General features: G+C 45.7%; 1 long non-coding RNA gene across 1 annotated transcript in view; it reads right to left on the reverse strand.

Annotated features, from left to right (window-relative positions):
• Positions 1-1627: 1627 nt before the first annotated feature.
• LOC144173589 (uncharacterized) overlaps positions 1628-14626 on the reverse strand; it is a 47956-nt gene continuing 34957 nt past the window's right edge. The window contains exon 3 of the long non-coding RNA XR_013323328.1: positions 1628-1841. This is a non-coding gene — a long non-coding RNA (uncharacterized LOC144173589). The remainder of the gene's footprint in view (positions 1842-14626) is intronic.

Raw genomic sequence — 14626 nt, forward strand, 5'->3', positions numbered from 1 at the left:
CTCTAATTTGCGGGGCCATGGAAAATACAGTGAATTGAGATTATGTTGCCCCACAAGTAATGTCAGTTAAATTCAGATGTAATCCCTTATATTGGTGCACTCTACTAATACTGATAACAGCATTTATATGTATTTCCTAAGCAATGCACAGGAAGAGCTATAAGAGTCGTCTTGATGATATCTTGCTAAGATAGTAGCCAGACAACTACATTATAGCTGGCATAAACTCCTAATAAAGGTTTTCCTTTGTCTCCACAACTACTGGAAAACATTTTTACGAGACGTTATTTCTTTATGTGGCATGCCAGAAGTCTCGTCGAGGACTATGCAAGATTTTTTAAAACGTTGTCAAAACAGAGAATGAAGGTTTTGTTAAATTCAGTATAGTTATCTATGAGGTGTCTAATATTCGTCCTGTGAACATCTTGTTGGAATTTTTAGCAGTCTCTGAGATGTTGTCAATAATATCTTGCAAGATGTCTTGTAGCCCAGGCATAGCGTCGCGTTAGCCGAGCTACTGGATGGCTATCTCACGTCTTGGCAATGTCTATAAATATCTTGATCAGGTGTTGCGTAGACATCTTGGAGGTCTTGCCACGATGTCATATAGATGTGTGGTAGCTGTCCCAATGTGAAGATCAAGATGTCTTGAACAGGTAAACAAGATCATTTTTAGGTGTCTACAAGATGTGCTTTTGTTCACTGGGGTACAAGATGCACCAATTATTCTTTCCTGCGACATGAGCATGAACAGCGTTGGGAACGATCACTCATCGCCCGATATTACACCTAACACGCCGTGCCTCGGCTATCAGACCCCAGTCACGGCTCACGGCTACCGCGGTCCCTTGGCAACCATGGAACAAGGAGGATATCGGCTACCTCATCAACATAGGAATGCGTTGTAAAGAAAGCAAATGTGCCCAAGCTGAGACTTCAGAATTCCGCAGTCATGCGAGAGCGAAGCTATACTGTTCCCATAATCTCCAACGACAACATTGGTTCCCGGGTACAGTTTCCTCGCTGGTTTACTTGCTAGATACTCTATGGTTGTACATATGCTGCCGTTCTGCTCACTGAAGAGTCTTGAAGGAAATGTTGCTGTCATATCCTACTGGTTCGATAACGTCAGTGGGCGACGGGCGTTGTACTCGGTAGAGAGGGCAGACGTCAACGTTTATGCACCATGACACACCATGAGTGTGACGATCGCCTGTTTTACGGGGTATCAGTGTAATCTATACGGGTTTATGAAGGAAGCTGCCTGCTGATTACGATGTGGAACATCTCCGCTAAAAAAGGTGTTCTCGTTAAAACTCCCTGCACCAAATCTGCTGATCTGCCTTATAAACAGCACTTGTAGCAACGGCATCCGCAATGCTTTCCTATTTTAGCCACAAACGTCCCCACTATCTGGAAGACCAACAAACCTAATTTTGTGCCGCATCCGTTTGTGAAGCGACAAATGCCGAAATGTAGGCGCTTTCAAAAAATTGATGTGCAGTCCGCCCCTGTTTGTGGGGCCACATCTGCTTCTAAGCATGCTGTTATTCAACGTTCATGCCATTGTGTGTCGAGCAAAAAGAGTCGACGTATAAGAACCCAAGATAAGTTCGACTGACCCCTAATTTGAAATAGCAATTTTATTGGTCGCGGTTTGTTTCTTAGTATTACTTCTTCATTTCCGTATGGGAGTAGGAGGCACCTCCACTCAATCTGTGTACGTACGTTATCTTCCAGCAACCACCGTAAAGTCCCGTATACCCAATATCATGGGCAAACCTTATGCATTTACAGCCATCGATGCAGCCATAACTGTCTCCTGGACCACGAAAGGAGCACTGCAAAAAGACAGACACGAACAGCAGTTACTTTGGAGAGAAGGGAACTGGCAAAAAGTGTTCAAAGAATACAATTTCACAAACAATAACGAACCTCGCGTACGGTTGGGGGGGGGGGGGGGTGGGGGGGGGGGCTTGTGGGAGATCACTCACACTTTCCCTGCTTTTTCTTGTGTTTTCTTTTGAATCATATTAGGATTTCAAACGTGCCAAGGGAACACTGAATAGTGATTTTTTACTTTTAAGTTGTTCCTAAAATGTTTCCTGGCTGTGTGCATGTGTGTGTGTGTGTGTGGTGGTGGTCTTGAAACACTTGTCTACATTTTTATTTTCAGATACCTATTTTTAAAAATGCTTCCACTTTCAATGTAACGAGACAGCGTTCCCAGTAGAAACGTCAGTTTTCAATTACATCGGCGTCATTCGCCAGCTTATGTTCCGGAACTTGAATCATACTAGTGCTATAGAATAGGCTGACGTTATTTCCGATTCTGGCTTTACTGCATCTTGCTATAAGCAAAAATATACAAATAAATCCAATTACTGAACCTGCTATAACTCCTCGTATGTTCTTCGGAAATATTGTCCGGTTTGACCATAAGAGCCTGCATTACAGTAAAAGAATTAGTATCAAAATATACCCTAGGGCGAGGAACATTAAAAACAAACTACTCCCTAACCTGGAAGAGGGGTGCTCTCTAAGCTAGTCCACTTCTGTGGAACTGTACACCAATCCCTTGTGGAATACTGTCAAACGAAATGCCCCAACCCTGCTTCCCGAAACCCTTGACCCGCCCGACATTGGTGTTTTCTGGGCTTTTCGACTAGCTCGCCAAGCACGCGCACGTCGGAAAGCCCGATTTCCTTGTCCTTCTTTCACGCTGTCCTCTCTTCGGCGGAGCGGACTAAGCACGGCCTACCTATGGTGCATCTGGCCCTGAACTGGCGAGAAAGGGGGCACGCGAAGCACGCTAATCTACCTATACGTTCTCTTGAGAGAGAAAGCAGCTGTGCTTGGCTTCGAGTACGCCGTTCTCCAGAGCTACACTTGTGCAGCGTGGCAGGGAGAAGCTGGCAGCTGCTGCCAAGAAACTTCTTCCGACCGCCACCTGTGGGTGAGAAGGGAGACGAAGGATTTCAGGGAGCATTGCCGTACGATACCATCACCGCAGCGAGACGAGTCAGCGAGTACGAGCTTCCAATTAAAATTGTTTTATCGGCTGACTCGGCGTGCACCTACCTACCAGCAGTAGAAACTGAAGCGCTGATATCTTCGAACAGCCACGTACTTCAGCTGTTACGGTGTAATGCTTATTAATCGATTTCATGGTAGCTCTTTGGTGATCTACGCACTGATACGGGGCGATTTCACGTCTGTATCCTGAATTAGAAAATTGGGTCGCTACAGTGTATAGATACTGCCAGAAGTAATTGTAACACGGGAGTGCAGCATCGTGTAGCTGCACCGGCTGTAACAGAAAGGGACGAACAGAGATGCACCCATTCCGATGGCGGGAGCCCGTCTACACCCAGAACGATTTCCTTTAATCCAGGCTGCAGAAACTGTTCGTAGTATACTGATTTCTTCTATGGCGATCATTATTTTAAGAAACATGTTTGCTTCGGGTTCCTGTGGTACCACTTGTTCTAGCTAGGCAGTACGTGTGCGCAGGAGGCGTTCGGGACGCTGTAAGATGTGTGTCTGCTATCAGCACCATCGCAGAAACCAGTACGCTGCGAACAATGCTCGTAGCCAGGTAAGAGGAGCTGCTTGAAAGTTGCAGATGGGCTACCGCCGTCGGCAAGCTCACACGCTTATTCCGCTCACTTTGGGTTACCACCGGTGCCGCTACGCGGTGCTCCAGTACGGTTGCGTCCCACCTTCCGTGTTCCATTTAATTTTGATGGCACATGTACACTGTACGTCGCGCATCCGTGTCTCCTAGAAATCGGTTACGTTAGCCTTACCTATTAAAAATTACGCAGTATTGCAGGACTACAAGACACACACTCCCAAGCCCTCATACACCACTTAGCAAAAAATAATAAATTTAAACTCGCCAAATTCCGTACCACAACAAAACAGCATGCGAGAGAAGAACATGCGACAAAACAGCACGCTACAAAGAAGCAGAGCGCAAGAAAGGAGGGTGACAAAATGTTACTGCGTAAAAACTGCGAAACGTCAAAAAAGCTCACGACAAAAGAGGGCACCGACAGCAAAGCATGCCGAGAAAAGCGCACAGTGCAAGATCAGAGCGCTGAAGAAATTAGGACCTTGGCTCGCACACACTATTTCTTGCGCTTCTGTCTGCAAACGATTTCTAACTGCAGCTTAGACAAAGAACTAGCTACAGTTTTCTAGGCACCGCGGTCGTACGCCTAAATTTGGACAGCAATATTTCAACGAAGAAATTAGGAATTTACGGCCATCATTTTGTTACAGTTATTTATTTATTTATTTATTTATTTATTTATTTATTTATTTATTTATTTATTTATTTATTTATGTTACCCTCAAGGCCAAATGCATTACAGAGGGTAGGGGGGGTAGAATACAGGTAAACAAACAAGGAAAAATGAAGTAAAATTTAAGCTAATTATACAACATTAGCTAGATCAACGAGAGAAAAAAAAGAGCAACGCACAGTCATAACAAGAAAAGAGACGTTACAAATTTATACAATTTTTACAGATTATACAGATTTATACAATTTATACTAGTTATACAATTCGAGCAATAAAATTTCGGAACTGTTCGTTACATTAATAGATACACCACTAGAAGGAAGGCGATTCCATTCCCTACTAATCTTGGGCAAGAAAGAGTGAAAGAAATGCTGGGTGTTGCAAATGTCAATTCCAACTTTGTGGCTGTGGTCAATGCGATCAGATCAATAATGGGGTGTAGCGATAAACTGGTCATGCAGAACATGGTGCTGATACAGTTTGTGAAAAATAATTAGTCGGAAAATTTGACACCGTGCTGACAGAGACGGGAGGGCAAGGTTAGATTTCATGGCAGTAATACTGGCTGTTCGGTTATAGTTGGACAGAATAAACCTAACTGTGTTATTTTGGACAAGTTCTAGGGAATTTTTAAGTTTATCCTGACTTGGGTCCCATACCGAGCATGCGTATTCCAGTTTGGAACGTATAAGTGTTTTGTAGAGCATTAGTTTAGGTTGCCATGGCGCCCTATAGAAACTACGACGTAAGTAACCGAGCATGCGGTTTGCGTTGCTAATTACATATTCAGTGTGAAGGTTCCAGGTTAAGTTAGTAGAAATGTGGATGCCAAGGTATTTATAAGATGAAACGGATTCTAATTAGACACTGTTAACATAAAAGGGTGGTGGGACAGTCTTGGTGCGGGAAATACGCATTACTTTACATTCCTAATGTTAAGTTCCATTGACCAGGCTTTGGACCTGTTAGAAACAGCATTAAGCTCCGACTGTAATATGGTGGTGTCATTGTCACTAATTGTTTCACGAAAAATAACACAATTGTCTGCAAATAGAAGAACATTCGAGTTTAAAAGACTAGCCAATTCGTTGATATTGTACCGCTTCGTTCGTCAATACGTCCGTTCGTGTGTTCGATGCCAATGCCGAAAATATCCTCCCCGCCAGGAACTGGGCCTTTGCAGCCCTTACCGTGTCCAGCAAGACCATTCGACCGTGTAGGAATCGACCTTTATGGACATCTTCCTAGCATTGCAGATGGCAACCGATGGGTCGTTGTTGCTGTCGACTACTTGACCCGGTACGCCGCGACTGCCGCCCTGCCTGATGCTAACGCACGCGAAGTAGCCTCCTTCCTACTTCAGCACTTCATTTTACGGCATGGGGCGCCCCGTGAACTCCTCAGTGATCGCGGAAGGGTTTTTCTGTCTGAAGTTATAGAGGCCCTTCTTACATCCTGCCGCACGATCCATCGCACCACCACGGCGTATCACCCTCAGACCAATGGACTCACCGAACGTTTCAACCGCACTCTGAGTGACATGCTTGCTATGTACGTCGCGGCGGACCATTCCGACTGGGACGCAGTACTACCATTCGTGACCTACGCATACAACACCGCCACGCAGGCCACGACCGGCTTCTTTCCGTTTTTTCTTTTGTATGGCCGTGAGCCTTCATGCACACTGGACACCATACTTCACTATCGGCCGGATGAGTCAGAGTGCACACCCATCTCCGACGTTGCCAAGCACGCCGAAGAGTGGCGTCAGTTGGCCCGATTGTTAACTACGGAAGATCAGCAGCGTCAGAAGTCGCACCACGACGAAACGACTCCCGCTCCTACCTACTCACCAGGGTCGCTTGTCTGGCTGTGGGTTCCAGTGTCTTCGCCAGGCTTGAGCAGTAAACTGCTTTCCCGCTACCAGGTTCCCTACCGCATCGTCAAGCGGACGTCTCCAGTAAATTGTGGTTGAGCCTCTCACTCCGTCACCCGATCAGCGTTGCCGCGGCAAAGATATAGTCCATGTTCAGCGCCTCAAGCCTTACATTGACCCCCTCGTAGTTTCATCTCCCTGAGTCGCCAGGATGGCTCTTTCGTTGCCGGGGGCAATTGTAAGGAAGAAAGGCGCCAACGCCATACTCGTTTAAATATTGTAGGAGCGTGGACAGCACTGGTCATTCGCAATACGTAGGTATGTGACACAGAAGCCACACAGGGAAGAGGCACCGACTCGTGGATGTCCCATCGCCATCGCTGGGACGAAGAAGAAGTCTCCTCTCGTTGGCTCTCCGTCTCGACTTGCTGGACAGCGCGACTTGGTGCTTCGGAGCTACGCCTGCTGCTGGTGCTGCTGAAGAATAAAGCCTGAAAACCCTCTTATAATATAAACAAGGAACAATAGCGGCCCAAGCACCGATCCCTGTGGAACGCCAGATGCAACGTGACTAAAACCAGAACAATATTGATTACCAACAACAAACTGAGAACGATCAGTAAAAAAAATTCTATCCATTTTAACAAGGTATCGTCCAAATTTAGGGCTTTTAATTTATGAAGCAGCAATCTATGTGAAACACTGTCAAACGCTTTTGAAAAATCTAAGAAGATGCGATCGGCATGAGATGATCGATCTATGGTTTGGTGCAATTTGTGAGTAAAACATATTAGTTGGGTTTCACATGAGTATGACTTACGGAACCCATGTTGAGCTGCGTAAAAAAATGAGTTAGACTCAAGAAAGTTAACCAAGTTACTGTAGATGATGTGTTATAATATTTTGCAACAGTTACTGGTCAGGGAATTAGGGCGATAATTTAAAGAAGAGGTTTTGCTGCCTGATTTAAAGAGTGGAATCACCTTCCCTATTTTTCATTGTTTAGGAAGCGTACCCGTGTCCAAAGACTGTTGGAATATTTTTGTTAATACAACTGAACAATATGCGCTAGTGGTTTTTAGAAATTTTGTGGTAATACCATCAAAGCCGGAAGATGACGAGTTGTTCAACCCGTCGATAAGCTTAGTGACACCAGATACATCTATTCGTTCTATTGTTCTTTGTTGGCATGTACAGTCTAAATTCGGTTTTACTCTCAACTCAGTCTGATGAATGTGCGTTTATTGCATATATATACGTTATGTCAACTTTTCATCACATTAAAACTGCATCTTTTTGCACACAGCACTTCGGAGGACAGCGTGACTTTCGTACTCTAACCTTCCCTTGCAATGACAGCGGTCCTGCAGTACACATTGATAAAGCTGCATGGTAGCCCTCCAAAGAAACTTGGTCGAAGAGCCCAACCCCATGCAGCGTACTCGCGGTGGAAAATTGATCCCCAAAAAAGTGGGTTGCACACAGCAAAATGCATAAAACGGAATGCAGCTTCCTGCTTTCCAGTCGGCCACGAGATTTGGAAGCAGGTTTTGCCTTCCCTTCCCCCAAAAGCAACCGTTTTAATATCTACAAACTACTTCTGTTCGAACGCTATTATTAAAAGTATGGAAGGCCTCCGCTATTACCACGGATGCGATTACAGAAATTGCATCGTCGCCGCGGAGCTGTAAGGGCATGTTGCATTTCGTCCGCTCACTGGGGCCTCAGGTCTGCAGACTTCGCCAGTAATGCAGACAGATGCCTGATGATCGTCATCATCAGGAGATCTTTATGGCGTATGGACGGCTAAGTACAAAGAACGCCAAAGCTAGTTATTTTTAACAGCTGTATAAACACCAAAATCCGCCAGTAGGTATAAGAGTAAAATGAAACAAAACGCAAAAAAGATGGCTGGTCTACACGACCAGTTTGTGTTTATGCGTGATAAGAAATCAGGTGTAATATTGCCCTCTGATAGATACTAAAAAAGAGCGCCTAATGGATAACACGTGGTCGTCACCAAACAAGTATAATGGGTGTAGTGAAATGACTGTCTGTATAGTTGCGTAGTATTTGCTTCGTGTTGTGTCGAGTGCCTTAGATTGGATGAAGATGTTGATTACAGACACGCCATCTCTACAACTGCTACCGGGGGTTTCGGAGAAGCGTGAGCAGGTGTGAGTGTGGCGAATTTTCCACATACATAACCTGACCAAGGCGACCTCTGTTTATCTATTGCATCTTTCGGCGGTGTATGGTCACAAGTGTAGATTTATTACGTGTAATTTGCTCTGCCTGTTCACTCAAATCTGCTTGCCATATTTCTGAAAGTGTCTGATGTGTCGCTTCACATCACTGCATGGTACTGTTTTTAGGTCCACTGTATTTGTGAGTGCAGCAGCATGAGCCTTTGATCTGCGCCCTTATTTCACGCCATTCTAGAGTGGCCTTGAAGCCAGCGTAAGGTCAAGTCGAGTTTTAAAGTATATACACACATATGCTATTAAGGACAACATAGACAACACGGTTTTTGGTAGGCTTTTGAAACGGCAATATCCGCACAACACTTCGGCACTTTGTGTATATGAAGGACTGGGGAATTGTAGCCTGAAAAACACCGCTTCAAATTAAGCGTATACCGCAATCCTCTGCCATGAAGATACTCGTATGTTCATTTAGAGTCTACGAGACATGTACCGTGGGTCCGTGGGCAGCACAGACCCTGTGTTGGCAGTTTTTGAGGGGTGAGCATGAAATTTCTCCACTTGTGTATTTTGCTGCAGGAACAAGTGCTGAAAGCTAACGCTTCTACCCACTTTGTCTTTCTCAATTTGAAATTCGTGAGACTTGTCAGGGTATCTACGAAGCAGACAAACTTGAGATGCTTACGTTCTCTCTCAATATAAGAAAGAAGCAGAAATGAATGAACGATATAAAAACAGCTCGGACAGGGATGCATATAAACTTCTAATTTAAAGAAATAGGCAGTCTTTGATGCAATTTTAAAAACGGATGATAATGATGGCTGGATGCAAATGGCGTAGGGTTTACTGTGGCAAAGAGCGCCAACAGAGTGGTTCGATAGCAGATGTTAAGGTAAATAATAAAATCGGTGAAAACTTACTAAATTAAATCAACAAAATGCATTGGTGATCACCAGTGTAGAAGGTCACGTTGTGATGATGGGTCATATGAAATGAGGTGTTGAAGTTTAATTTATGTAGAATACTTACGAACGCGGTCGACAGAAAACATAGGATCGTCAGGCACAAAGAGCGATGGGTGGAGTGGGATAAGTTGTCTGTAGAGCTGGGGCAAGTATTACTGTCGTGTTTTGCCAAGTGCCTGAAGTGAAATAAAATGTCGATTGTGCATAGGTGTAGATGAGTCGCATGCGTGTGGCCAGTGCGTAATCCAAGGCAACTTCCATGCAGCTGTTGCATGTCAGTAGTCTGTGCTCTTAATTAAGCATGGTTTTATTATGTGCAACGTGTTGTCTGCCTGCCTATTCCAGTTTGCCTGTCAAGTTTTGCGAGGGTGAGGTGGGTGCAGGGTAATGTTGTGATGTCCCGCGTATTAGTTACGAATCACCATAGGAGCTCGGGCAGTCGGAGTATCATGTCGTCGTTTTGTCATCGTCAATGTAGTCAGAGAACAAAACACAGGGACCCTCGTTTACTCCTCGCGCTACAACATACCGCGTACTCAAAGAACACCTCATACTAGAACGTTTCATCTCCATCAGCTACCCCCAGCTGTTTCATATCCGTTGGCAGAATACACCAAGGCACCAAGAACACACTTTTGCACAACGTGCATCGCCCCTTCCCAGGTTTCTTAGTGTATATGGCCTGGGATTTTTCCTTACACTTTCTACTTTTTTGTAAGTGCAGCAGCAGCGGCTATTTCATCTGCCACCGCATTTGCGGCAATCCCAGAGTAACGTGGGACGCAGCACATAGTCACATTCACATTTCAGCCTCGTGCAGTCACAATAGCCTGACGGCGACGATTCACCACATATTTTTAAAAGGCTTTCTTCGTGACAGCTCCTGCACAACGCTTAGGGAATCTGTGTACATGAAGGACATTGGGATTTAATGTCGGACAATGCGATTTGAAACAAGTGACATACCGTACAGTTTTCACTAATGCCGTCAACATACTGTTCTTAAGGAACAGTATTTTGCAGACACTAAAGTTCCGTCGGTGTACAGCTCAAAAACTCTAGAAGCAGTTTTCAACGCGTTGCTGTAGAATGCTGCTGCACATCCATCCTTACACTGCAGGAACAGGAAGTGCTGCAAAGTCGATTTTTTTGGTACCCTATTTTTCTATTTGCATAAAAGACAGGGCGACCGAGACAGAAGATCTCATGGTGGAATGGAATCGATGATGGCTGTCTTATGCGTGTATGGAAGGGAGACCTTGACTTCAGAAGCTTCTCTCACACTTAGAAAGAAAGGTAAAAAGCAGATAGCCTGTATAGAAAGATTTGTAACTTTGATTACAGGGTCGATTTTCACGTGCGCATGTGAGACCAAGTTCCTGAAGTATCTGCATGTGCAATAAATAGCTGTTTCAAGGGCTCCTTGCTGGTCTTCCATCCTGTGGTTGTATATAAAGTCTTCATCTGCGTGGAAAGCATGCGGAAGGTCGGGTATCTCGGAGAGTTGCGTAGATCTTTGATAGCAATGCTGGAAAAGAGTGGAGAAATAACAGACCCCTGTGGGGTACCACATACAATAACGGTAAACCTAGGCCAGCGTGGGTGTTCAAGTCCCACTGATCCCGGCCCACACGGGAACAGAAGCCAATGAAGCGGCCCACCGTACAGCTCGAGCTCTGATCACCCGAGCAGGCCCTTCTTTTGGCTCTACCCACGGCACCCCCAGCTTCCAGAACGCTCTAGTCTCGTACGGGCCATTACCCAGCACTTCCGTCTCCCCCGCAGGATATATCCTCCCCCACACCCTTCCCTCACTCACGAAGCCGCTCGCCACTGGCGGCTACTTCAAACCCACACAACCCCCTGCCGAACTATCCTTCACGCATCAACTCCAATCTCTACCCTTCGCGTCTTTGCCTTCAATGTCGCAAACCGGATACGCGCTACCATTCCCTTTGCGAGTGTCCCGACGACCCATTTCCCCCTTTTCCTTCCCCCTTACACTGGGAGCAGGCCCTGGAGAGTTCCGACCCGGGAGTGCAGTTTGCATAACCAACCGGGCCGCCCAGGTCGCAGAGAACATCGCGTCTTCTGCCACCCCTCTCCCCTAGACCCAGTTTGCAAATAAAGTGTTTCTCCTCCGCCATCTCCTCACCGTGTCTTCTGCTGTAAATGGCTTCACACAGTTGTAGGGATTCCTACAGGGGTTGACGGCGGCGAGGACACATAGGGTTGCATCTTGAGTGATATCAATGATGATGATGATGATGATGGTTAGAGTTTTTAAGTGCGAATGCACTTCTTAAGGGAGCCTGAAGCGTCCGCCGCCGTCCGCATAGCAACAGCTGCGGGTGCGCGCGCTCATCGTCTTCTTTGGCAACGGGGGGAGATGGGCGCGCGCTGCCTGGCCGCTGACATGGCACATACCCACGTGGGGGATTGGCCAGGAATCGGGCGTGAGAAGGGCTAATGCACCCGTTTAAAGGAGTACTGACACGAAATTTCAAAGCTGAGATCCGCTCTAGCAATCAAGTACAACGACAACACAAATAGGTGTCTGTGAATAAATGCATCTTTCTGTCTGTGTAGTTGTGTGTGTGTGTGTGTGTGTGTGTGTGTGTGTGTGTGTGTGTGTGTGTGTGTGTGTGTGTGTGTGTGTGTGTGTGTGTGTGTGTGTGTGTGTGTGTGTGTGTGTGTGTGTGTGTGTGTGTGTGTGTGTGTGTGTGTGTGTGTGTGTGTGTGTGTGTGTGTGTGTGTGTGTGTGTGTGTGTGTGTGTGTGTGTGTGTGTGTGTGTGTGTGTGTGTGTGTGTGTGTGTGTGTGTGTGTGTGTGTGTGAGAGATCTCTCTTTCGCGAACATTACCGAACCGCGCAAATTCAACTCGTGCATCCGCACTTTCACATTCCTCCCCTCGGGGAAATGCGGGGAATTTTTTTGGCGCAAGGCCAGCTGGGGCAAAGAGCGCCAAACAAAAGTAGTTAAAAGAAAATAGTGGCTACTAAAGCCAAAAAACCAATAAAACCAATAACGGCAATGATGATGGCTGGTGTATAGGGCCAGTTTTGATTACGCATGATAGGAAATGAGGTTTAAAAAGTTAAAATCAGACAAATATTTAAAAACGCGTTGCACAGAAATCATGGCTTATCATGGCATTTGGTGCCATGGCATTATCACACAAAAGCAAGAAAGGGTGTAGCGGAATGTGTTGTCTGTATAGTTCCTTGAAGAGTCTGTGTCTTGTTGTGTCGAGTGCCTTGCATGTGATTAGGATGTGGACTACGGATAGGCCCTCCCCACACCTGCTACACAGGGGTCTTGGAGATTCCGTGATCAAGTGCGAGTGCGTTACATGGGTATGGCCCACCCGAAATCTAGCTAAGGTAACTTCAATGTGCCTGTTGTGTGAGTCATTAGCGTATGGTCCCAAGTGATGTTTTATTACGTGTAACTTGTTATCTGTCTGTTCACTCCAGTGTGTTTCCCACGTGTTGTGAAGTTGGTGTATGATGTGTGGCTTCATATCTGTGCACGGCAGTATTGCTAGGCCCACTGAATTCAAGAGTGTAGCAGCAGTGGCCATTTCATCTGCGGTTTCATTCCCGGCTATTCCACAATGGCCAGGAACCCAACATATTGTTATTTCAAGACTTGATGCGTATGCCGTCATAAGGCCCTTAAAAACAAGATTGATTACATAATTTCTTGAGCGTTTTCTAGACAAAAGTGCACGTACAACACTAAGAGAATCTGTAAAAACTATGGACTTTGGAATTTGATGTTCGACAATGTGGTCTAAATTAAGTGAAATGCCGTGTACTTCAGCTGTAAAAATGCTGTTGTGGGAGTTCATTCTTTTTGCCACGTTAAAGTTCAGTTCATGCGCAGCACAAGACACAGCATCAGCTGTCTTTGATGCGTCGGAGTAAAACTCTGCACACTGGTACTTATCCTGCAGAAAGAGAAACTGCTGCATATTACTGCCCTTGGTGCCCTGTTTTTGTCGAACTGCACAAATGACAGGTCACAAGAAACATCCCTGGGTTGCCATGGTGCAATAAAATCAATGATCGCTGTCTTGTGGATATATGAAAATGACACTGCTAGCTCAGAAGCTTCTGCTCTCACTCTGAGAGGGAACGGCATGGGAATAGATGGACGGTTTAAAAAGAGCTGCTGTGAGGATGCATCATGAATGGTCGAGTTAAGAGGATGATTTGTCAGAGACATGATTTTAGAGGCATACAACAAGTCCGTGTATATCCTCTGGTGATACAGGGACCATTTGTTGCACTCTGCATAGAGGCTTTCAACAGGGCTGGTGCGAAAGGCGCCACAAGCAAGGCGAAGCCCCAAATGCCGAACTGGGTCAAGCATTTTAAGTGCCGTTTTCGTTGCAGACCCATATAAGATGCTGCCGTAGTCCAAGCGAGATCCTACCAGTGCAGTATAAAGACGCAGGAGTAGCTGCTTGTCTGCACCGTACGATTGGTGAGAGACAACTTTAAGGATATTCATAGTTTTTAGGCATTTTTGCTTAAGCATTTTCAGATGAGGAAGAAATGTTAGTTTTTTGTCGAATATTAGGCCTAAAAACATGTGCTCCTTTTTTACAGGAATCGATACGCCGTTTAGAGTAATGTCAGGGTCCACATGGATACCGCGAACACGGGTGAACAGAAAGCAAGTGCTTTTTACGGGGTTCAGCTTAAAGCCGTTTGTGTCCGCCCAGCCAGCAAGTTTGTTCACGCCGAGCTGGACTTGCCGTTCACAGAATGACATATTACATGATTTAAAAGATATTTGGACCTCATCTACAAAACTGAACAAGAAATGGTTGGTGGCAATGCCTTATGAAGTGAGTTCATCTTCACTATGAAGAGTGTGCAGCTCAAAACACCTCCTTGAGGCACGCCATTTTCCTGAACATGTACATTAGAAAGTGCACTACCAATTCTTACACGGAAACTTTATTCAGACATGTAGCTAGAAAGAGTGCTAAGCATGTTGCCCGAAACACCGAATGACTTCAAGTCACTCAAGATGCCGTATCGCCATGCCGTGTCGTAGGCCTTTTTCATATCAAAGAAGACTGTAATGCAGAACTGTTTGTGAATGAAGGCATCTTTTATGTAGGATTCCAACGCAACCAGCTGATCATTGGTGGAGCGCCCCGCCCCGAAGCCTGCCTGGCAGCTCTCGAGAAGACCGTTGTACTCAAGGAAGTACACCAGCCTGCGATTGATCATCTTCTCGAAGAGCTTGCACAGG

This window comes from Haemaphysalis longicornis, unplaced genomic scaffold (assembly GCF_048455015.1).
Source record: "Haemaphysalis longicornis isolate Haplotype H1 unplaced genomic scaffold, Haemaphysalis longicornis Haplotype H1 scaffold_3, whole genome shotgun sequence".
Taxonomy (NCBI): Eukaryota; Metazoa; Arthropoda; class Arachnida; order Ixodida; family Ixodidae; genus Haemaphysalis; species Haemaphysalis longicornis.